Source organism: Adiantum capillus-veneris, chromosome 15 (assembly GCF_014529385.1).
Source record: "Adiantum capillus-veneris isolate H3 chromosome 15, ASM1452938v2, whole genome shotgun sequence".
Classification (NCBI taxonomy): Eukaryota; Viridiplantae; Streptophyta; class Polypodiopsida; order Polypodiales; family Pteridaceae; genus Adiantum; species Adiantum capillus-veneris.
The window spans coordinates 142405175-142431038 of record NC_140945.1 but is presented as its reverse complement, the minus strand read 5'-3'; positions in this window follow the sequence as shown (position 1 = coordinate 142431038).

Sequence of the window (25864 nt, the reverse complement as noted above, 5' to 3'; positions counted from 1 at the left end):
GCTTGGGCAGACTCCATACAAAGCCATTGTACACAGCAAAGTGCTTTGCCAGTTTTCATGCAAAGCAAGGCTTCTCTTCTATACAAAGGTATTATCGATTGACTTTAGACCAACGATACTGGCACACATCTTTAGCACTATGTGGATATAAGCTCACAGTTTACGCAACGGTGCAATGTGATGTATCTATACCAGTGTAATCATGCAAGGCACGTATAACAAAGTCTCACATGGTTGAGACTGTCATTGAAGCCAGGGGCTTATTATTCTATTTTTTGCTTTGTATGCATGGCATACTAGTGCAATGGCCGTACGACACCCATAATTGCATACGCTTCTGCTACAGCACTCGCTACTCTGTCATGGACGAGGTCAGTTATCGATATTTTGAAACATTTTTGTGTTTATGTTTATTCATAGGCAAAGTGCCATCCATCTACACCCTAATACAGTCACGATCACCTACAAGGTCAATGGGTCAAGATGTGACATATGGTACCTCTCTCTATGAGGGCATGGTCCAAGTACCTAGTTGTATGCTTATCGGATAAGCTACGACACAGACATGGTCTGCAAGGGATCCTATGCAAGGGGCATACAACACATTCGAATAAGGGGTTTTCCTTGACCCAACATTCTCTCTCTCTCTCTCTCTCTCTCTCTCTCTCTCTCTCTCTCTCTCTCTCTCTCTCTCTCTCTCTCATTTGCGGGAAAGGTGAAATGCAACTAGGCATACCTTCATTGACATCTTACTATGTCAATACGGTAACAGGAAGGGCTAAAAGATAACAGGCAGGTCTAAGAGTCCTCTATTGTCACTTATTTTAGAATGGCTAAGAGCCATCTTTTTGTACCGTCTTAAACTCATATCTCTCTCTCTCTCTCTCTCTCTCTCTCTCTCTCTCTCTCTCTCTCTCTCTCTCTCTCTCTCTCTCTCTCTCTCCCCAACTTATTTGCGGGAAAGGTGAAATGCAACTAGGCATACCTTCATTGACATCTTACTATGTCAATACGGTAACAGGAAGGGCTAAAAGATAACATGCAGGTCTAAGAGTCCTCTATTGTCACTTATTTTAGAATGGCTAAGAGCCATCTTTTTGTACCGTCTTAAACTCGTAAAGATTTGTCTCTACCAAGGTGTATAGACGAAGCCAACATTTCATACAGCACGGCTGCTCATACAAACCCAATATTATGGATTTTGGGGTCTAGAGTAGATCCAATGGTGAATACGATTCAAACTTGAGTGGATCTTCTATTTTTTCTATAGCACTACGAGTGTCTATATGAATACAATGGGGTAAGACTCAACTTGTGATTACTAAATCACTTATTAAAGTGTTGATGGTCCATTCTTGGTACCTTCACACTTGCATTTTCAAGGAAAGAAGTACATAATCTGCTAAGGGGTGGTGAAAAATTTTCAACTTCCAAATTAATTTCCTGCCCGGGCACACCCAAGGGGAGTCACGGACATAGGCTGTTACCATATACATGTGGTAGTGATGTGTGTGAACACACTAGGACCACTGGGGCATTTTTTCCCTCTTTAGGAGGTTTTTTCCCCCGAGCATTGTATATACGCCCATCACTCTAGGGCTATCTATCTTTCCATTGCACACTAAGTTATACACTCTCTATTGTGTGCCTTGAGCTTCCTTCATCTTCTCCAAGCTGTGTGTGTTTCTCTGCAACCCTAATTCCAACAATTGGTATCAGTGCAGGTTGCGTCCTCCCAGGTTTAGTCGCCAGCTGCTCCAGTACACGCCTGCTCACTTTCTCCAATTTCAATGAGCTTTGGCGAGCGTTCGCAGGTTGACAAATACTTCGGAAGAGCTCGTGGAGCTAGGTCTGCTCAGATTTTCGATTTGGGCTCATTTCGGCCTCCGTTTCCACTACAGGCAGGTCTGCACAGGCAATTTCGTCATTTTGTGCAGAATTTCTGTGAGTGCCATTTTTTGCATAACAGGTGCCTTACAAACTTCTACGGTTTGTGCGATATAGCACGTGTTGTTCCCGCTCCGTTTCTCCTATTTTCGGGCAGTTTTCACATCAGGTGCAACATTTACCATGGCTGACAACAACAACACAGGTGTGTTCAAGATGTTTGCTGCTGAGGACAAGTTGGATGGGGACAATTACCCTATGTGGGCTTATATGATGCAACACGTTCTTGTGTCAAAGGGCGTCTGGAATATTGTGCAAGGCATTGATGTACGTTCTGGTTCTGAGGATGTAGGCGATGTTGAGGATGTTGCAGGTCTTGCTACAAGGATTGCAGCTGTTAGAGTTGTTTTGCCTACGGTAGAACAAGCTCGTTGGGATGTTAAGGATGCGTAGGCTCATGCATTGATTGCGTTGTCTGTGAAGCGCACCATTGTTCCTCACATCCGTTCAGCAAAATCTGCAAAACAGGCTTGGGATATTCTAGCAAGTCTTTATGCAACCCGCAATGAGGCTAAAATTGCTTTGCTGCATAAAGAGCTGGAGTCGAAGATTATGCATGAGGAAGATGATATGGACATTGTCCTTGCTAGTGTCAACGATATCAATGAGCAACTTATTTCTGCAGGTGAACTCATTTCAGACAGTTCCCTTGTGCAGACTGTTCTTGATGCCTTACCAGATTCTTACCAGACTTTTGCTAGTACTTGGAGACTTAAGACCCAAGGAAATCCAGAAGTTGTCAAGTTTGATGCATTATGCACATTGTTGTTGCAAGAGTCACTTTCCAGAAAAAACAAGACTAGACAGCGTGCAATTGAACAGGCTTTTATTGCTTCTCAAAGAAAGGGGGGTAACAGCAATGTAGCCACCTCTTATGGTTCTGTTGCGAGTGGCAAAACTTCTATTCCTAATGCTTCTGCGCAGCAATTTGTCTGGCAATTTTGGTGATAATGGCAAAAAGAAGATGCATTGCCATTATTATAGAGCCAATGATCACTTGATCAAGTCGTGTCCTAAGTTGAAGGCCAAAGAAGCTAAGAAGAAAGAGGGTGGTTCCACTACAAATGCTGGTTCCACTACAATTGCAGCCATTGTTAAGTCTTCTGTGAAAGGAGACTATAATGCTGATGTTGATGCAGAATGGGCTTTTAGTGCAGACTGCATTTACAATTCTGTTGTCCATGATGCATGCTTGTCAGTTGCTGCAGATTCACATGTGTGGTATTTCGACAGTGGTGCTACAAAGCACATTACCTAACATCGTGAATTGTTTACCTCTCTTGAGTCTGTCCCTCATGGGAATTCAGTCACTTGTGCCAAACAATGCCTCTTATCCAGTTCAGGGAGTTGGAAAGATTGTGCTTACTGCTGCTAATGGCAGTTCTTTCACACTTGTTGATGCACTTTATGTACCTGGGATCAAGAAGAATCTCTTATCTGTATCCGCACTTGCTAGACTTGGACTTGTAGTCAAATTTGTGGATGATAGATGTACAGCTCATGATCTCAGTTTTGGTGATGAAATTGTTGCATCTGGCCTTTTGTGTCGTGGGCTCTATAAGCTCACTTTGTATGACAAGTGTGGACAAAATTTTGCAAATGTTGTTGCAGATTCAAGCGCTATTTCAGATGCAAAACTTTGGCATGCACATTTTGGTCATCTGAATTTTGCCAGTTTGCTGCATTTGCAGAAATCTGATATGGTTGATTCTTTGCCGCCTCTTGAAGCACTTGTCAAACATGTTTGTGAAGGCTGTATTTTGGGTAAGATGCAGCATTCTAAGTTTCCAAAGGATAGTTCAGTTCGGGCCACATGCAGGTTGCCACTTGTGCATAGTGATGTTTGTGGGCCCATGCAAAATCCGTCCTTGGGCAATTACCTGTACTTCATGACTTTCATTGATGATTACTCCAGGCATGCATGGGTATTTCCGCTTAAAACAAAGTCCGAAGTTTTTATGTGCTTCAAACAATTTCTGGCTATGGTTGAAAATGTCTCGAAATGTACTATGGGCACCCTCCGTTCCGATCGAGGGGGGGAGTATATGTCTCATGAATTTAATGCATTTCTGGCTAGTCGTGGGATACAACACCAATGTATAGTGCCTTATACACCTCAGCGAAATGGTGTTGCTGAGAGGAAAAACAGGTCACTGACGAAAATGGCACGATGTAAGGTCAAAAGTCAAGCTTTGCCGCATTCTCTTTGGCTTGAGGCCATCATGTGTGCCACTTATGTACTTAACAGGTGTCCTACGAAAGCTTTGCAATCTATTACTCCATATGAAGCATGGCATGATAGAAAGCCTTCTATTGAGCACATGCGTGTTTTTGGCTGTTTGGCATATGCTTTGGTGCCACAAGTGCAACGCAGAAAATTGGATGATAAGGCTGTCAAATGTATTTTTGTTGGTTATAGTGCTAAAAGCAAAGGTTACAGGTTGTATCATCCGCAAACAAAACGTATCTGGTTTCTCGGGATGTAGTGTTTGTGGAAGATTCTGTTCAGCACTTGCTGTCATGTACTAGAGACAATAATGTAAGCTCATAGGACATTTATGACACTTTGTTGCCTCTTTTCAGTGGTGGAAATACGAATGTAAGTTCGAATGAGGCAAATGTTCAACCTACAGGGGTTTCTAAAAGTGTTCTAGATCAGCCTATTACTGACGTAGATGTACATGATGTACTTGATGAGGAAAGGGCTGAAAATGAGCAGGCTAGAGGTATGCCAAAATGACTGGTGCACACTTTGCATGACAGTAAATTGGATGCACCTTTGTCTAGTCGTACTCGTTCAGGCTCTCACCATGCATCTTATGCATCAGATTGTTATGCTTTGGCTGTGTCTATCTTACATGATGTTGATGAGCCTCTGTCTTTTGATGAAGCACAGAATTCAGAAAATTGGATGGCTGCCATGCAATCAGAATATGATGCACTCATAGAAAATGACACATGGACTTTATGTGATTTGCCTCCTGGCAAAAAGGCCATTGGTACGAAGTGGGTTTACAAGTTGAAACGCAAGCCGGATGGTGAGATTGATCGCCATAAGGTTCGACTTGTTGCAAAGGGTTATGCATAGCAAAAAGGCATAGATTCTGTGAAGAGACTTTTGCTCTCACTTGTTGTATGACTACTGTGCGTTTTCTATGTGCATTGGCAGCTCATTTTGGTTGGGATGTACATCAATCAGACATTGTTACTGCTTTCTTGAATGGTGACATATTTGAGGAAGTTTATGTAATGCAGCCTCACGGTTTTGTCATAAAAGGACTAGAGGACAAAGTGTGCAAATGTAACAAGGCTTTGTATGGGTTGAAGCAATCTCCTCGTGCTTGGTATGAGAAATCTGACACTCATTTGGTCAAACAAGGCTTTTGTAACAGTCCAACAGAAAGCACATTGTATGTAAAGCGTGAGGGTGATGTACTTCTCATTGTGGTTCTTTATGTTGATGATTTGTTGATCACTCGACCAAATGAGAGACATATTGCTGAATTTAAGGCCGATTTGAATGCTACTTTCAAGATGAAAGATTTGGGACTGTTGCATCATTACTTGGGTATACAGTTTAAGCAGTGTGATGGTGGTATTGCCTTGTGTCAAAAAAGTTACATAGAGACATTGCTATGTAAGTTTGGACTTGAGGATTGCAAACCTATTGCCACTCCCATGGAAACAGGTTTGAAGTTGAGTCTACATGATGCTGGCGATCCTGCTGATGTCACTCTTTATCAAACTGTTGTTGGCTGCCTCATTTATGTATGCAACACGAGGCTGGATATTCAGTTTGCAGTCTCATAGGTCAGAAGATTTATGCATAGCCCAGGGTCTAAGCATTGGCAGGGTGTCAAGAGGATTTTCCGCTACCTTAGTGGCACTTTACATCTTGGCTTGTTTTATCCCCAGGGGGATCATTGCCGCCAGACTTACATGCTTTTTCGGACTCAGATTGGGCTGGTTGTTTTGACACTTGTGGACACGAGAGTGTCCACAAGTGGTTTTTGTTTCATGCTTGGCAGTTCATGTATATCATGGTTGAGCAAGAAGCAACCTACAATGGCCACTTCAAGTTGTGAGGCTGAGTACAGGGTAGTCTTCACAGCTACAGTTGAGTGTGTATGGCTCAGACGCCTTATGGCTGATTTGGGTGTTGGACGGGACACTGCCAACACTATCTACACTGATAGTCAGAGTGCATTGGCAGTTGCGAGGAACCCAGTTTTTCATGCTCCCACAAAGCACATTGAGGTGCATTACCACTATGTCAGGGAGAGGCTCTCAGCAGGAAAGATCAGCTTGGCTTATGTGCCAACACAGGACAACCTTGCAGATCTTTTCACAAAGGCATTGTCTCATGAGAAGCTTGAAGCTTTCCACAAAGCTTTGGGCTTACTCCCCTTTGTGGATTGATCATGTCCTTAGGGCATGGCACTTCCCTTTACTCATGTGCCAGCTCTCGTTCACCGCATCACTCCAGGGGGGATTTGTTACCATATACATGTGGTAGTGATGTGTGTGAACACACTAGGACCGCCGGGGCATTTTTTCCCTCTTTAGGAGGTTTTTTCCCCCGAGCATTGTATATACGCCCATCACTCTAGGGCTATCTATCTTTCCATTGCACACTGAGTTATACACTCTATTGTGTGCCTTGAGCTTCCTTCGTCTTCTCCAAGCTATGTGTGTTTCTCTGCAACCCTAATTCCAACATAGGCCAAGGGCCGACTGTTGGTTGAGCAATTTTCCTGCAAAGTTTAACCAAGGGGTTTGAAAATGTTACATTTTAACCAAGGGGTCTAGATTGCAAAGGCAACACCCAAGGTTACAAGTGCAATACTACTTGCATTTCACTATTTTTCAATTAGTGTTCCTACGCCTTTGCGGGCGGGAAATTTGGGCAAGTGCCTTTCACTACGAATAAGTGAACACTATGTTCAACCTCTAGAGATGACAAGGTCATGTAAGAGCCAAGAAATTTGGGTTGTAGTGTCCACAATAAGTTTTTGCATTACATACTTATGGACCCATTTGAAGGGTTTGATTTGGTACATGTTGTCACATGGGATACAACATGGTCTAGGAACTCAAGGAGTTCGGTTTAGCCAGTGTGGTGAAAGGATAATGAGGATCCCTCTCACTCACGTCGCGGAATGTTTGCCGTTATCTCCACACACAAGTACATCTCGTACTTGAAGGATGTCCTTTTCAGACACCCTTACATGAGACATATTCCACAGGTGAAGAATATGAGTCTCTGGGACTGACACTGGCACCCACTATATCATTTATGTGTCGTGGGAAAGTCCCTAGGTGTTGGTCGTATCCGTTTTCTCGACCATTATCAGCACGATGTATCAGGAACAATTTCAGTGGCCAAAACTTGTCGGATACTTAAAACAACTTGTTAAGGTATAAGTGCTTCTAAACAACATTAACGGATGGTTGTTTATGCATATAGCAAGGCTATCAGTTGTTAATGAAAAGGTTTCATTGTTTGTACCTAAAAGTGATTAATGTTTCACCTTCTATTATGGTTCAAACGTTTCAGCAAGGCTTGCAAATGATTGGAGCAGAAAGTATTTAGTTTCTTTTCAGAACTATTTATATTCCTTTTTATTGTGTGCTACGAGCATCACATTTGCCATCAGTATTGGCCAGTAAGATAATGGGTATGACTGTTTGGATTTGTTTTAGCTAAATGCATGCACACTAGGTGTTATGGGTCCTAGTGTTTAGCAAAGGCTGATTTGGAGCAGCATGCATATTCATCACATTACTTGTTTATGAAGCATTTTGCACTCTGCGTGCAGTATCTCTATGAGATTCCTTTTGGGGTCTACCACTCACCAATAGAGGGCATGGCTCGGTTTGGGTGCTTATGGATGTTTCAAGTTAACCGCGATGGTTATTCAGGACATTGTTGATTCCTCAACAATGTTGTCCGATATTGTGATCCCCGTTTACCAGTCATCTGGGAAGATTGTATGTAAACTGTGGGGGAAACACACCTCAGTACTGACAGTTATCCAAGGGGATAGGCAAATTACAAAGTGTAATCTTGTGCTAAAGGATATGCAAAGTGTGTACATTAGCACCAAGAAATCCAAGTAATAAGCATTTATTGCTCTACTTGAAGTTTGCTTACCATCAGTTAAAGCATGTTTGCGACTAGTTTTAGTCCCTTCATATTTAAGTCTGGTTCTCAACCTTGAACACTAGTTATGATGGGGTTGTTGACTGATGAAATTTGAGAACAAGTCAAGGACTTAAACTTGGCTGATGAGTTATGTTAGCAAGTTACTTTCATGGAAAGTGGTACTCTTTCGGGTACATCTTTGTTGTGATAACTCGTTTAGCATGCTCATGTGCATTCTAAATGGAGTCTACACATTATGATTAGATTGAAACCGGTAACACAAGAGGGTTGCAAATGGACAACAATGTGTACTATTGAGATGATTATTCTTGATTTCATTGGACCTCCTACAGAACCATGTTTCGGTCACACAAACAGCTGGCTCCTTGAGGGATGCCACTGTAGAAAAAATTAGTGTTCTTATGAAGATCCTTCACTTTTGTTTTCGTGGAAGAAAACGCTTCTCCAAGGGGGAAGTAATGTCAGGCCAAGGGCTAGAGGGCACGGCACGACCTAGGGGGGTCAGAGACCTAGGTCAAGAGTCGGACTCAAGGTGTGGACAGGGGATCCATTTAGGGCAAAGGGCCATGGTCCCTCCTATAAAAGGTTGGCTGGGAGGAGGATCCGATATTCAGTCTCCCCTCGGCCTTTCACCTGCAAGACTGACCAATCACATGCATTACAAGCAACAAGGGTAGTCTTGGGACAAGTGTCCCCCTTTCCCCTTTGAGAGAGAGGACTTGATACATGCAAAAACAATTAATTAAATTCACTAAATTATCATTGGACCCCTTGGAAGGCCAACCAATAGGCTTTAGGCACACCATGAGGGCAACATGAGGAGGAGCTTGACAAGTGTCCCTTCTCCTTTCTTTGTACCAAGCTTGCCTTGGGTGAGAGTGTGTGTGTTCTCTCTCATCCCCCTAGCTTTAGGACTCTCCCTCTCTCTTGTAGGGATGGGATTTGACTTTTTGGACACCTTAGTCAGCAAGCATGACAAAGCACCTCAAGCCTGGGTAGTGTTCCCGTCATCAAGCACGGCAAGCACCTTAAGCACCTTAGTCATCAAGCACGACACGCACCTCAAGCTTGGGCCGGGTTCCCACCTCAAGCTCATCCCTAGCTTACCTAAGGTCAAAGGACTTTTTGTAACACTAACCTTTGGAGGTCTGTAATGAAGCTAGCCCTAAGGTCTTTAAGCTCCATTAGCTAGCGTTGCTCTTTGACATACCATCTCTCATTTGGACCCCTTTACCATTGGCCCCCATGTTGAGATAGATCTGAAAGCACGTTTCTATATTCTAACCCTTGTTCCCGTTTATTTTCCCACATTAAATGATCAATTAAATATGAGAAAATCATTTGGGTTGGTTAGATATTAGATTTTATGACATTACCTCTCTCTTGAAATCATAGTCATCCTCGACTATGAGGTAGAAGAGATAAAGCCTTAGCCATTAGTCAATCTTGCCTTAGCGGGTAGAGGATCCCTTTTTACCCTACAATATCTTTCCAAGATGGATGACTAATCATCCATTTGGTGCTTGGGAGACATAGCTGCCGCAAGCATGTCTGCTCTTTAGTCCATTTCATTCTCCCAAGTAGAGTGAAAAATTCTACTTGGTGTTTGAGAGACGTCATCATCACAAACATGATTCTAAGCATGCATACTATTTAAATTTGTGCACTATAAAAAGAAAACTAGTCTTATAAGACAAAAACATTGGTCATTTAAAAGAAATTTGTACATTTGCTTACTCTAATGTAGCATTGTAAGCATTGACAAGGTTCATACTATCCTTAAGCTGTATACCTTGCATCCATCTAGCATCTTCAAAAGGATAATTTTTTAACTTAATAAGATACCGTCAAATCATCTTACCATGTTTTAGTACCTTGTCTTCATGCTGAAGGATAGCTTCAGATAAAAAAGTAGCACCTCTTCTTGGTCTTCGATTTCTGGAGGTCTTCAATAATTGGTTCACTTGGTGGCTCTCCTTTCTAGGGCTTAAGTAGGCTCACATGAAAAGCATTGTGTATGAGCCAATGGTTGGGCAACTTGAGTTGATAAGCCATCTCATTGACCAGCTTCAAGATTTGAAAAGGACCATAGTATCTTTTTTGCTAATTTAGCATAATACTTTCAATAGCCCGTAAGATTTTTGCCCGTTGTTTGCCTCAATCGAACCTTGGGAAACTTAAGTAAGACCCAATCATTTTCTTTGAACGTTAAGGCCCTTCTGTGCTTGTCAGTAGTAGCTTTTTGCCTTTGTTGAGAGATGAATATAGCCTCCTTAATCTTTTGGAAAGATTATTGTAGGTCACAACTATACTCATCGGCAACAAAGATCTTCCCATGTACTTTGAGTAGCAAGGGACTTTTAGGTCTTCCCTCAATTATTTCAAAAGGTGCTTTTTCTTAGAAGTATGTACAGTATTATTGTAGGCATATTGTACAAGAGGTAATTACTTTTCCCATTGTGAGCGTTGATCCACTTCGATAACATAAGTCTTTAGTAGATCGAGTATCGTAAGATTGGCTATCTCACTTTGGCCATCCATTGGTGGGTGATAGACCGAAGAGAAATTCAATCTTGTACCTAGATTTTCAAAGAGACTTTGAAAGCTGTGTCAGCTATTACAATATCTCCCATCTCGAAAGCTTGAATGCCCAACTTGGTGGCCAACTCCGTTGATATGAAGTTGTGAGTAGAGCCAGGGTCAAACACAACGAAGGCATCATGCTCCCTTACCTTTCCCCAAGCATAGGAGAGAGATGATCCTTTGCAATGAGCATCCTCTTTTGGAGCTTCGATGTTGGAAGCCCTAGGAATCTCATTGCGAACATTTTTCTTGGGGCAAGAATGATAGCCATGTCCTTGCTCCTCACAAAAAAACTTATGGTCCTTGCAAAAAGCTTCGAGCTCTTCAGGAGAGAGTTTGTTTTGCCTTTGTAAACTCCCTTCTCCTTGGACCAATTGTTGTTGTTGTTGGAAGTGCCTTGGGAAGAAATTTGGGCATTGGTTTTTCCCTTTGCATCATTTTTATCTTTGTGCTTGATATTTCGTCTAGCCCCTTGTTGGAAATTGATACGTGAAGCAACCATGGTGTGATGGATCACTTTGGTGATAGAACCAGGCCATTGAAAGTTGACGTATTCGGCCATCTCTTCAGGTAATCCCACACAGAATTGTTGCTTTTGCTCGGTGAAGTCTATCTTTTGGAAGACAGCAGCCTTGAGATGTAAATCCCAAAACTTGTCTACATATTTGTGGATAGACTCAAAAAAGAGAAGCTTCAAACTGCACCATTTGGTGAGCACTTTGTCCTTTGCATCGCTTGCAAGGAATTGCTTCATGATGGAAACTCATAGAGTTTTCCATGTCTTTGGGGCTTCGCCTTTGCCACGAAGGCTAGCCCACCATTGATGACGAGCCGATTTCTGGAAGTGCATAGCTACATGGCGTAGCTTGGAGGACTCCGTGAAACCCTCATCTCCAAAGGCCGCATCAAATTGTTGGATGAAGTCCAACACTTTGTCAATAGCACCAAAAATGCCATCATAGGTGAGAAAAGAGATACTCTTTCCTCCCTCCTTGAAGTTCTTGAGCTTTTGTGACCTTCGCCATGCAGGGTATGATTTATGATGTCCTCCCCTCTTGTATTCTCTGGGAGAATAGCCATAGCTTTTGTCGGAAGAGGAAGAAGGTGAAGAAGAAGGAGAAGAGGGTGACCTCTTTCTTGCCCTTTTCTTCCTTTGTTTCCTCTCTTCCCATTCGGAGTAACAAGAAGAAGGACTGTGGGTTGAACTTTTCCTCTTGGGAGGAGTTGGCGATCGTCTAGACCGTCGTCTTTGTGGAGCCACATCTTCAGAGGAACTTAAAGCTTCATTACCTTATTGTCTTTGGATTACTCCTCTCATATGGGAGAGAGTCTTCTTTTGTGGGTCTCTTCAAGAGGCCTCTTAAGCTCTCTCTCCTCTTGGAGAGGAAGGGAAACCCCATAAGTGCGAAGTTATTGACTGCGGCTTGCAAAGCAAGGTTGCCCATAGCTTGCTGCAACCTAGTAACAAGATAATTGACAAACATGGGGGCACCATCATTAGCACCTTCATGTGCAAAATCAAAGTTATCAATGTTCAGTCTACTTTCTTGGTTATTGTCAACCATGTTAACAAAATTTGTGTATTGTGCGCGTATGTCACACATGTCGATGCAAGGAACTTTCCGCTACACTATGCGCAAGCCACAAATGGCTCCAAGCACACAACAAGCCTAAACTAATAAGCTCAAAGAAGACGATGGTGTGTCACTCACCGCTCTACGCTTTCTGTCGTGGAGGATTCCTCGCCGCGAAGAAGAGGGAGACGCCACTACGCCACGCTCAACCGCCTCGCCACCGTCGTGCCGTCGCAATGCTCGATCACTCTCTCTCTCTCTCTCTCTCTCTCTCTCTCTCTCTCTCTCTCTCTCTCTCTCTCTCACGCATACACACACACAAGGAGATGAAGAAAAAGAAGATGGAGATGGAGCAAGAGCACTCTTCAATTGCACAAATGAGAAAATGAGTGAATTTTAGGTTTAGTTGACTTTTATATGAGCTCGCCCCATTCACACTTGGGCACCCATGCTTAGCCAACTAATCCCTTGAATGTTCCAGTTAGAGTGCGCCTCTTATCGGCAATCACTCTTACCCTTTTCCTATTGGACCGACAAGCCCGATACCTGACTCTACCAAGTAAATAATACAACGTTCATCATAGGTGATAGGGTGTCCGTGAGCCGTGAGGGTTAACATGCCCCCCTTCCTGATGTAGATTCCGTCCTCGGAAGCTATTGAGTTGAAGCTCGTTCGTCGAGGTGGAAGAGCATTTGAGATGAATGTCCTTAGCCTCCTTCAGTCACTGCAAAATCAAACAACATTGGCATAGTAATTGCATTCTAATAAGCAATTAAAAAGCATATGCAGTTGTAGGCAGACAATTTGATTGGTAACAAAATTTTAAACCATTTGTCAGCAATAAACATTAAATTGCAATATAATCAAACACATAAATAGCTGTAAAGGTAAAAAATTAAACAAGTCTGGGGTTGCTAATTTAACGGTCGAAAGGCACTAAAGATCGACTATTGATACCATGGATAAGCTTCTCAATTTCCTCTGGTCAATTAAGTTGTTTAATCGCGAGAGCCAAGTATTTCATGTTCGAGAGCTGACTAGAGGCTATACCTAAAAGACCTTGTAGTTAAGCTACGATAAAAGGAATTTCTCACGAAATCATCGCCTGACTGATTACTTTTTTTTTGACCCCCCAAAGTTTTTTCACAATGATTCAATTTTGATGTGTGTGCTTATTTTGTATGCCTTGGGTTTTTTGCTTTTCAAGGAAAAGCGCCCACACTAGGAACCTCTAGGGCTCTAGTACCATAGGCGATACATGTGAATGAAGTACCAATTCAAGCTGAGATTTCTCTTCCAGCTTAAGATTTTACATTGTAACACGTTGATTTTTTATTTTTATTTTGTTTGTTTTTAGCATTTTAATTTTGTAATTTTGGGGGGTCATATAACACTGTTACCCTCCCCAAGCTCATCACACTAGTAAACTCCCTTTATAATACTTAAGCTAAAGGTCAATAGGGACTAAGCCCACTAGAAATCCCTAGTACACTTCACACTATGCTGCCTAAATCAGATTAAGAACCTAAGTAACCATTGATTATTAGGAAGGCATTCCCCATGGTATTAAGAGAAGATCTCTAACACCTAACTTGGTCAAACTAGCTTAGTCGGACTGCTTGATTTTTAAACCTAAACAAGTGCTTATGACAAAAAATTACATTGAATTTAATGTTTGATACTAAGCAAATGCACTGAATATTATGCTACCAATCACAATTAAAGCAGACAAACATGGATGCAAAAAGATAAGGGACAATGCTAATGGACAAGAAAACCTGTTTTTGTTGATGGTCGCGCTTGATTTGAAGTGTGAACAAGAGAAATATCCCATGAAGGTCCAAATCCTAACAACAGTAACACGTTCATGTACACACGAGAAACACAAAAGAATACCTCTAGGAGGCACATCTGTGGGAAGAAAGAACTTTGCTAATCACTAAACTCTAAAACAGAACTCCTATCGTACTAATCCTACCTACCCTCCATCACTCGAGTGATGAGGATCAAAGGTGTTTGATGACATAGGTTTTTGTTTCAGTGTACCGGATGTGAATGTGTAGGTCTGGGTCAATGTTTTGACTTTTATTGTGCATACTTGTTTGCTAATTTCTCTTGCTCTTTATTATTTTTGTTTTTTGTGAGTGTAAGGCTTTATATATACATTCCCTAAGATTGGGAGATCGAGAGGTCAGGGAGGAAGGTTGAGAGGGAAGCAAGTGAATGATGGATGTCAGCAAACACTCCCCCCTTCCTTGGGTAGATCATACCATTTGAAATGTGCTCGTCACCCTTTGAAACCAATTGTTCCAGTTGGTAATAGGTGAGGATTTTTGCCAGTAGTTTTCTATTACTTTAGGTGCCTCACCGAGTTGCAAGGGTGGTAAGGTACTCTCGCAGGATCGAACTTGAAGTGGTTCATCAGGTAATTCTTGAACACTGGGAGGTGTGGATTCCTTTGTAGCTTTATGGAGGTACACTATTGTAGGTGGAGGCTGTGGAGAAGCTTTTATTTCCATATAGGAACTACATGAAGAGCAAGAAGCTTCATTTGATTTCCATGTTTCTGAGCTAGGTGGAACAAATCGTTCTTTCTTTGATACCCAAACTAGCTCTAGAGCGGGCGTGTAGCATTCCGTGATTTTTTCCTTTCCGCGATCTTCAATTCATTTTGGAACCACAGGATTGAGCTCACATGGGCCCGGTGACAAGTAAGAGCACAATTTACGTTTTGGCACCCAGATTTGATCATTTCCTTCATAGTAGCTTTGGGCTTCCAATACTTTTTTAGGACTCCAACGCAACGTTTCTGTACATTTCTTGGGGCGAATGGGACATCTCTTACCAAGCTCCTATCTTTTAGCACTGGCTATGGTTGCTAAAGAAGCTTTAGGGACCCACTTGTATGTTTTCTTTGTTATATTGGGATGGGTCTTGTGTGTCTCAAGCTTTATTTCAACTACATCAGTTGAAGCTCTAGAGACTTGGGCTATGGGGACATATGGTTCAACCTCTTGGACATGCAATGTTTTGGGTTTTATTTCCTTAAGAGGCAATATCTCAGGGACTATGGCTTGAGTGGCAAGTCTAAGAGTTGGTTTCTATGTTGTGACACCCCCTGTCCCCCAATCAATAGTGCATTTGGTCGCTATCATCCACGTGCGTCCTAGGTTTATATTACCCTCCATAGTTGCAACAGGCATGACCAAAAAGTCTTGAGCTACAACCCCATTGTCATAACTGACAGAAGTGTGCCAGATTCCAAAAATCGAAGTTTTTTTCTTGTTGACACCCTTGACTTGGATAATACTCTCAAATAGAGGTGGCTTCCCTAACTGACACCACACCCTATATGATAGCAGATTATATTTAGCACCCGTGTCCAATAAGGCGTTATATAGCACTTTTCCATAGGTGCTATTTAGCTCAATAGGGTATCGTAGAGGTGTGTCAGAGTCCAACCAATCCTCGTCGGTTTCAATGTGGAATGCAGGTGTGACTCCAAGGTTAGCCTCTCGTTTTCGTCTTATGCATTGTTGTCGCTCCTTAGCCTCCGCTTGAGCTTGTATCTTCTTCAATTATGTTTGTGCCTTGGCTGCCTTTTTTGTATGGATGGCACATAGCTCCTCTTGGCTTAAAGGATCATAGTATCTTTTAAATTTTCTCCCATTGAGGAATCCAATGGTTTCAACTCCATCAAGAGTCTCCACACGAATGGTTTCTTGTGGGGTGATCTCACATACTCTACATGGTCCTTTTCCCGCATATTTCAACTTTTTCTTTTCGTTACACACTCCATACATAAGTACTTTATCACCAACATTGATATCTTTGTTCTTTAGATGACGGTCAAACCCTTTCTTCCTCCTATCTTTCTCCACAAGTACATTTTGCACAGTTAATTGCCTCTCTTCATTTAACCTTTCAAGGATATATAATCGCTCAACTAAGGGGTTACCATCCCAACCTTCTTGAGAAGCTACTCGAAGACTAGGAATGACAAACTCCCATGGCATAACCGCTTCTTGGCCATACACCATCTTGAATGGTGTGCATTTAATGGCAACTTTGTACGCAGTACGATAAGCCCATAGAGCTGATGTAAGCTTTAAATCCCAATCTGTGCGATGAGCTTCCACCGTTTTGGTCAAGATAGAGATTAAGGTCTTGTTGGTGCTCTCAGCTTGGCCATTTGCTTGTGGATGATAAGGTGTGGACTTATGGTGAGCTATCATAAATTTGGTAGTGAGTTCTTTTATTACTCCTTTTATAAAATGAGTACCATTGTCACTCACAATATCAAAGGGACAACCAAATCTTGTAATAATGTTCTCAAAGAGAAACTTGGCAGTTGACCTCGCATCGGCCTTATGTGTCGCCCTGGCTTCCACCCACTTTGTCACATAGTCAATGGCAACGATAATATATCGAGATTGAGTGCTACGAGCTGCCGGACTAATTGGGCCTACAAAGTCCAAACCCCATTTTTCAAATGGTTGAGTCACTTTAACAGGGTGTAAGGCCATCCTATCTTTTCGTTGTGTGATCTTGTAACGTTGGCATTCATCACATCCTTTTGCAAAAAGTGATGCATCCTTAAATAAGGTTGGCCACCAATAACCTGATTGCAACACCTTTCTAGCTGTTAGTTCCCCTGAGAAATGTCCTCCGGCTATACCCATGTGGTCTTCTTGTAGTATGTATAAATACTCATCCTCACGGGCACAACGTCTAAGAATATCGTCCTTCCCTAGCCTGTAGAGAGTTCCTGCAATGAGAGAGTAAGGTTCACGTTCTTTTAACAGTTTTCGAGCTATGTCTTTACGAAGCTCTTTGGGCGGAAAACCACTAACTAGAAAGCTCACAATCTTCTCACTCCATTCATGTATGGTTTCGACTAGGAATAGAGAAGTATCGGGCAACTCATCATCGACTCCAGTAGGGACTTCACCATTGGGTATGCGAGACAAATGATCAGCCATGACATGTCTTTTACCAGGTCTCACCTCAACGGTAAAATTAAACTCAACGAGAATTAACAACCATCGTGTAATTCTTCCCGTGAAACAAGGTTTAGTTACTAGATACAACAAGGCTTGATGATCAACATAGAACACAAACTTGTTGGCCAGAAGGTAGTAGCAAAATTTCTTCACTGCATAAATCATACCTAAACCTTCTCGCTCTGTAGTGGTGTAGTTTCTCTCAGCATCATTCAATTGACGACTTGCAAAGCTAATGGGGTAGTCCAGTTTATGTTCTCCTGGTTGAGCTAGAACACATCCAATAGCAAAGTTTGATGCATCAATATGCACATGGAAAATTACATTCTAATCGGGCACTCATAGAATATGAGTGCTAGTCAAGGTCTTTTTCAATGACTCATAAGCATGGTCACACTCCGCAGTCCATTGGAACTCAATAAGAAGCTTATACAAAGGACGAGCTATCTCGGCAAAGTTTAAAATAAACCATTGGTAATAACCAACATGGCCCATGAACCTTTGAACTCCTTTATAGTTTGTAGGTGGTGGCAATTCAGCAATGGCTTTAATTTTTCTGTCATTTGTGGAAATCCCATTTTTGGACACTATATGCCCTAAAATGACTCCATGTTTAACCCAAAATTGGCATTTGAAAGGGTTTAAGGAGATGCAATACAATCTACACTTCTCAAACACTTTTCGTAAGCATGATAGATGTTCTTTTCAAGAGGAATAAACACAAAGGTCATCTAAGAAAGCTTCACAAAACTCCCTCAAATATTCTTTAAAAGCAGTGTTTATTAATCTTTGAAAGGTAGCAGGGGCATTGGTTAAGCCAAAAGCCATAACACGAAATGCGAACACTCTAAATTTGGTTATAAAGGCTGTTTTAGCTTGGTCCTCCAACGCAATTGTGATTTGATTGTATCTAGAGTACCCATCGGAAAAGCTATAAGCTTCCTTCCCTGCAACTCTTTCAAGCACATGTTCTGAATATGACAAGGGGTAATGGTCCCTCCTAGTGGCGGCATTGACCTTCTTGAGATCCACCCACACTCTGAGTTTCCCGTTCTTTTTTTGGCACAATCACTACTGGAGACACCCATACTGAGTGCTCAATAGGGTATATGAATCCGCATTCCACAAGCTTTTCAATCTCTTCTTGAACTATTTTTGCATATTTAGGATTCATTGGGTAGGGTCATTGCTAAACTGGTTTAGCCATGCTATTCATGGGGATTGTGTGTTGCACCACGGAAGGTTGAACACCTTTCATATCATGATATGTCCATGCAAATATATCCCTGAATTCCTTGAGAAGTTCTTTAAGTACACACTCCTCAGTCTCTGCCAGATCTTGGGCAATGAAAACAGGTTTAGACTCTTCTCCTGGGTCTGCTAACTCTATTTCCTTAACTATCGTTGGACCGTCATAGACTCCATTGCTCCCATCGATAGGCTTTCTTTGAGCCTTTGTATACACAACCTTACGTTCCTCTGTGGTATAGGATTTGAAATGTTCAGGTGCAGAGTGTAAGTCTGTGGGGTCCTGTTGTTCTGTGGACTGTGATTTCACTTTTGATTCCTTTTGTTGTTGAGCTAACTCTCAATTTTGTCATCTCCTTACAGTATGGCTCAACTTTGGCTTCTCTGTAGCCTCTAGTTGTGTGATGTCAATGGGTTGTGGACTACACCACATAACGCTTTGAAGGTATTCACCCCAGTTATCTACCAACTTTCGATGAGCATCACATGCCCCTATATAATTAATCCATTCTGCGGTAGATTTCTTTTCATTTATTCTAGCACACACATTTTCTCGATATCGTCGCCTCTTATATTTCTTACTCTTCTTTTCTAATTTTTGATTACAACAGATCTCCAGTGAAGAGTCACTAGATGAATCGCTTCTTGTGTCTTCTACTCCCTTAGATAGATTGTCATCTAGGGTACCACTGGGCCTTGAATGGTTTGTCCCACATTTGCACTAAAATTTAACTTTGATTCTTCGTCCTCAAAGTCAATTTCAATTGATGATTCTGACCCCAAATCGTGTGGGCTATAGTCTTGTGAGGCGCTACTGGTTCCAATGCAAGTCAAACCTTGATCTTGTAGGTTATCAAAAGCTATATGCATTGCTTCTAGCATGTTTAAGGATACAAGTGGTGGCATTTCATCCCCCTCATGTGTTATCCAGGTCGTCCCCCTATTTCCCCAAGTGTCTATTGTTGTTGCTAGGTGGACCCAATCCACATTGTCCGACTCAGTCATCCCAGGTAGTACATCCATATAAGGAGAATCTTCGCCAACATCAGTGTCCACTTTACACGTGTAACAATACTGCAATGGGGCCGAGTGAACTGCGGTGTCAGATCTATGATCAATTATAAACCTGTTTCCTAGAGGATGTGCTCGACCAGTCATAAGATCCACTCGAATGACAGAATCTTGGAACTACAAGTAGACATGGTTTTTAGACCAGTCATGCACCATTTTGTTTCCCTCATGAAAGGACGTCCTAAGATCATCTCTGATGCCATAGTGTGTTTGGAGAAATCCATAACAATGAAGGTAATCCTTATTTTATGTCCAAAGACCTTGATCTTGAGATCTTCTAGCATCCCAATAGGTGTAACGATAGACCCATTGGCCATCTTCACTACTATGGTTGTGGTTGCAAGGTGAGGTCTTCCCATAGTTTCCCGGCAATTTTTAGTCACAATGCTAACCCCAGTGCCACCATCAAGGATTCCCTTCACAGTTAATCCCTTAGTAGTGATTGGTATGGTCGCATTGGATTCATCACCCTCAAAGTATTGTCCCAACTTGTTAACATGTATTTCTATAACAAGGTTCTCATCTACGTTGGGTTGTGGATCTAAGTGTTCCTCCTCTATTGGTATCTCCCCAGCTCCATCCATCTGTGCAAATTGTGGTAGCCCAAACTTTAGTTCTCCATTGAGGAAGGCTTGAAGAGCTGAGACTAGCTCAGGGTCTTTATATAGTTTGGACATGATGGTGGTTCTAACTTCTGAAGACATGAAATCCATCAATTTGGCAATGTTTAACGGCACCTTTTGGACCTCAGTCCCTTGACGTGGGGAATATGGGATCTCCATTTCTTTGATAGGATCAAGTAGTCCCTCTGTAAACATTCTTTCCATCAAGAAGTGAGTACGCCCACTTTCCCATGACTTTAAGTCACTTTCTTCTTAAATGACACGAGGTATGGCTAAGGGTCTATGGACTTGGTGAGGTTGTTGTTGCGTAGGGAACACGGTATCTGTAATCTGGATCTGCTTAGGTGCTGGTTCTAGATCCCTTTGGGTATCTTCTACCAAACTCCTTAATTGCTTGACTCGCTCAATCTCCTCTGTAGGGTTTGGATAAGTTCATATCTTCTTCTTGGATCCTCTCCATTGTGGCTCATGAAGATCTTCCTTGTTGGTTTCTATCTTAGTGGTCGTTTTGGTCTCCATGGTTTCTCCTGAATCAGAATCCTCTTCAGCGTCGTTCATATATACGGGGTCGTCACCAGTCCCTATGTTGGTCTTTGAACTAGGGTCTAACTTTGATGCTTTTTGCGATCTCTTTCTTCGTGTTTTCTTCTTTTTTTGAGATTGGGCAATTGATGTCGTGTCTCTTTCCTCAAGAATATAATTTTGTTTTTAGAGCATCGATCGTGTGAGTACGTTTATTGGTACCACATTGTACTTTGTGATGGCTCCTCGATAACTTCAATCAAGTTTAATGGCGTGATCTTCGGTGCATTTGGATTATTTGGACATTGGGCAATCAAATGATCTATGCCACATCGATTACACATGAGTATCGGCATTGTAGACGTGCTCGCTTGATTGCATTAGTGTGGCGTTCTTTTGTAGCCTAATAGGACACTCGGCTACACGATGTGGACCTCCACACTCATAGCATTGAAGAGGTGGTCTCTTAGCAGTGTAATTAATATTTTGGCCTCTTGCCGCAAGAGTAGCTACTTGATAGACAGGTTTGACTTGTCTCCAATATTCCTCCATGTAGTATTGTGGACTTTCTTCAAGCACATCCATCCCATAGACAATATTAGGATCTATATCTTCCTCACACCCTTCCAAACAAGCAATAGATGACTCACAACCCACTTGATTCACAGAAGTGATTCTCGGATGTGGTGGTTGCGATCCTAGCACTGGAGGTGGTAAGGGTGTTGTTTGAACAACATTTTGGGCCCTAGGGACCATGTGTTGTGATGTTTGTTCAAGAGATGGGGCCGAAATCAATGCAGACACTCGAGGTGTGTGTCCATGCTAAGGTTGGTCTATTGGCCATCGCACGCTTAAATACTATGCAATCCTTAGCTTGATGACCATACCTTCAACAGGCATTGCAATTCCCATTGAATTTTACTCTAAAAGTAGGACATTCACTGGTACTATGCAGTCCATAGCATACTGAGCACCATTATTGCTCCCTTCTTGGATACATATGATTGTTTTGCGGAGCACGATTGTCTCTAAGACTCTCTTGAATAGCCTTGGTGAGATCTGCTAAAGTCATCTCAGATATCTTTGGCTCCTTAGCAATAGGCTTTAGGGTCATTAGTTGATGCCCCGATGCTTGTGAGCTAATAGATTTAGACTCAACAGACACTCTTTCTCCTTGAATCATTAAATTATCCTCCAATTGGATCGCATTGGTGGTGACTACTTCTCGAGTGGTGATACCTCTAATGACTAGGCCATTGTAGATATCCTCATGTCGTAATCCACTAATGAATCTATCAAGCGATTGATTATTATTGAAGCGCTCATTTGGATTACAACGAGAATTCAAATGCTTCAAGCGACTAATAAAGTCTCTCACCGACTCTCCTTCCTCTCATTGGGCTTTCTGGAGCTGAGAGGCTACACTCCAAAGCACTCCCTCTCGTATGTATTCTTCTAAGAACAGTCTCCTAAGAGTAGGGTAAATCGTTTTTTCTTCCACCCTTAGGGTTCTATACCAATCCCCTGCCTTTCCACTTAAGGTTAGGCTTAAAGCATTACTCTTATGCAGGTCATTGTGTTCTCCTAGAGAATCGCATATTTGTTCAAACACTTCGATATGCTTTCTCACATCCCCGTCTCCACTAAATTTTTGTGTAAGCTTGGCTATTTGTACTGCCTTACTTCTAGGCTCTCTATCAGGCATGTTACACATATTCTCAGCAATAGATCGACCAATAGCTTGAGCAAATGTTGCCAAGTCACCTAAGTGAGTAGGCACCGTGGGTGAAGGTGCTCCAGAGACTACATGTGGAGTAGGTATTGGCCTTGGGCTTGGCACATAGGAAGCCCTTGGGTTCCACGTTGGGTACGATGTTGTGCCATGTGGTGGTCCATAGTTCATATGTGTGGCCCTAGGCATAGCAGACGTCGGATGTGACATGCTAATGCTAGCCAGTATAGTCCCATGGAAATAAGAGCTTGGGTGTTGTGGTTGTGGAGCATAGGTAGTTGAAACAATGGGAGGGGTAGGGACTACATGAGTGCGATGACCCATAGGTGCATACGATTGGTACACACTTGTAGGTACTGTTGCAGGCATTGAGCTACCATGTAGCGGTGCTTTACTAACAAATGAGGTCCATGGCATGTTTCTTGGCATGCCCATCATTGGGGTAGGCATGGTAGCCATGGTGTCATCAAGGGAAAAATGAGCTAGACTTGGAAAGGTGAAGCTATCACTTGTGGGCTCAAATTGCACTGAGACCCCAGAAGAAACAACATCTGGAGGATCCATCGGACTTACCGAGGGAGTCTCCATTTGCGATAAGGTCGACCTGAGCTATCGGGATTAGGCATTGGAAAGCCCTCCATGACATCGTAGTCAGAGGAAGAGTCACTAGCCGTTATGTTCGGGTCTTGGTTTGTACTACCTTGGGTCCCCGGCGAGGGCCAGAACCTAAGGTAGATGGATATTGAGAACTCGCATAAGTCGAAATTCTCTCTAGTTGCTTCATCTCTAGCACACGACCAGAGCGCAGATGCATGTGCCTTTGACACCCTACAAGCGTCGACGAATAACCTCAAAGGTTAATCGCTTACTTTTTTAGGCGTCCGTTTTCACTCGATTTTTTATGTTTTTAATGTTTTTTAATGATCGATTTTTTTTATTAAAGTGTGTGATAGCTCTAAACGAGTGTATCACTCAGAGGGTTGCGGTGTGCTTTACAGCACAACGTTCGGTCACCTGAAGCTCCGTTGGTCCTCAAAAAAGTCGATTTTTAGCTACGTGTGAAGCTAAAATTCGTAATTTTAAAGGGCGATAGATGCCTAAGCTTGAGCGTGAGCTTGGGCTTGGGTCTGGGAGATATTCCCGATCCCGGTCCTACCTTTAAAGTTTTTTTAAATTTTGTTAGTTTTTTTTATTTTTTTAAAGGATAAGGTCGTCGTGGCCTGCGCGAGAGCACACACACACTCTAGCTACCTACTTCCAACTAATACGCCTACTATTACACACTAACACACTCTATTAGCTCTCACAGATCTACTTCCTATTTACTGTACATTACATTACACAGAACTAACAACCTTAATACTAACACCTTACATAGAGAAAAAACACAGTACCTTTGAAAACTCCATTAACAAAAAAAATACACAGTAGTAACACAAAATCCTTCTTCTCAACACACACACCCTCCTTCCTTACCTTTCCTACAATTGAAATTGCACCACAAAAGAAGCACAGGGTGCTATCCAAGCTTAGTGTATGGCATTCCCTGGCAACGGCACCAAAAATGTGTGCGTATGTCGCACGTGTCAATGCAAGGAACTTGCCGATACACTGTGTGTGAGCCACAAATTACTCCAAGCACACAACAAGCCTAAACTAGTAAGCTCAAAGAAGACGATGGTGTGTCACTCACCGCTCTACGCTTGCTATCGTGGAGGATTCCTCACCGCGAAGAAGAGAGAGACGCCGCTACGCCACGCTCAACCGCCTCGCCGCCATCGTGCCGTCGCAATGCTCTCTCTCTCTCTCTCTCTCTCTCTCTCTCTCTCTCTCTCTCTCTCTCTCTCTCTCTCTCTCTCTCTCTCTCTCTCTCTCTCTCTCACGCATACACACACACACACAAGGAGATGAAGAAGAAGAAGATGGAGATGGAGCAAGAGCACTCTTCACTTGCACAAATGAGAGAATGAGTGAATTTTAGGTTTAGTTGACTTTTATACGAGCTCGCCCCATTCACACTTGGGCGCCCATGCTTAGCCAACTAATCCCGTGAATGTTCCAGTTAGAGTGCACCTCTCATTGGCGATCACTCTTACCCTTTTCCTATTGGACCGACAAGCCCGGTACCTGACTCTACCAAGTAAATAATACAATGTCCGTCGTAGGTGATAGGGTGTCCGTGATCCGTGAGGGTTAACATGTACTTACTTAGTGTATGCTTTGGCAATTCAAAACCTTAGTTGCCACTCCTCTTAGCCTTTGAAAATCGGCACTTAAGTATCTTCACCCACGGCTCGAAGTGATTAATTATAGAGAGTAGTGGAGTGGGTCTAATATTGCAGAATTGCCGAGGGCTAGCTCCTTTCGGACTTCTTATGGCCAATAATGGTAAAGCCATAGGCAATTCTAAAATGACCCCATTATTAAGTCCAAAGCTCCTGAGGTGTGCACCATATCTCACATAGTGGGCTCAACAAAACCGATAATAGATCCCAGTCCCTCTTACCCTAATATAATTAACAAAATCAACCATTTATAGGCTACTTAAGGGCCTCTCTTCTTAAGCAAGAAAAGAGAAACCAAATGCTTTGATACCAATGTAATGGAAATGGCCTATTAACTTTGAGAGTAGCGCAAATTAGAGAAAGTACTTTTGTGAATTTACTTAATGAGCATAGAGGGTGAACTTAACTCTTCTTGCTAGCATACATAATAGCATAGTCATGAAGATGGAGAAGATGACAAGCTTAAGCATTGAAGCATGGCTCTTGGTTGGATTTGCATTCCATAGCCAAGAGTGTTGGTGAAGGCTCTCAACTTCTCTACTTGCTTGAAGAAGGAGATGGAGCTCTTGCACTTTGCACTTCACACAATAAGTGTGTGTGTGATTGTGTGTAGGACAGTATATCCCTCAAGCATGCCCCTAGCTTCCTTGGTCGACCCCCCCTTGTAGCTCATGCTTGAAGCTCATTGGACCCCTGCAAGACTGACCGATCACATGCAAGATGCATTACAAGCAACAAGGGTAGTCTTGGGACAAGTGTCCCCCTTTCCCCTTTGAGTGAGAGGGCCTGATAAATGCAAAAACAATTAATTAAATCCATTAAATTATCATTGGACCCCTTGGAAGGCCAACCAATAGGCTTTAGGCACACCATGAGGGCAACATGAGGAGGAGCTCGACAAGTGTCCCTTTTGCTTTCTTTGTACCAAGCTTGCCTTGGGTGAGGGTGTGTGTGTTCTCTCTCATCCCCCTAGCTTTAGGGCTTGCCCACTCTCTTGTAGGGATGGTATTTGATTTTTTGGACACCTTACCCCCAAGCACCTTAGTTAGTAAGCATGACAAAGTACCTCAAGCCTGGGTAGTGTTCCCCACAAGCACCTCAGGCTTCCT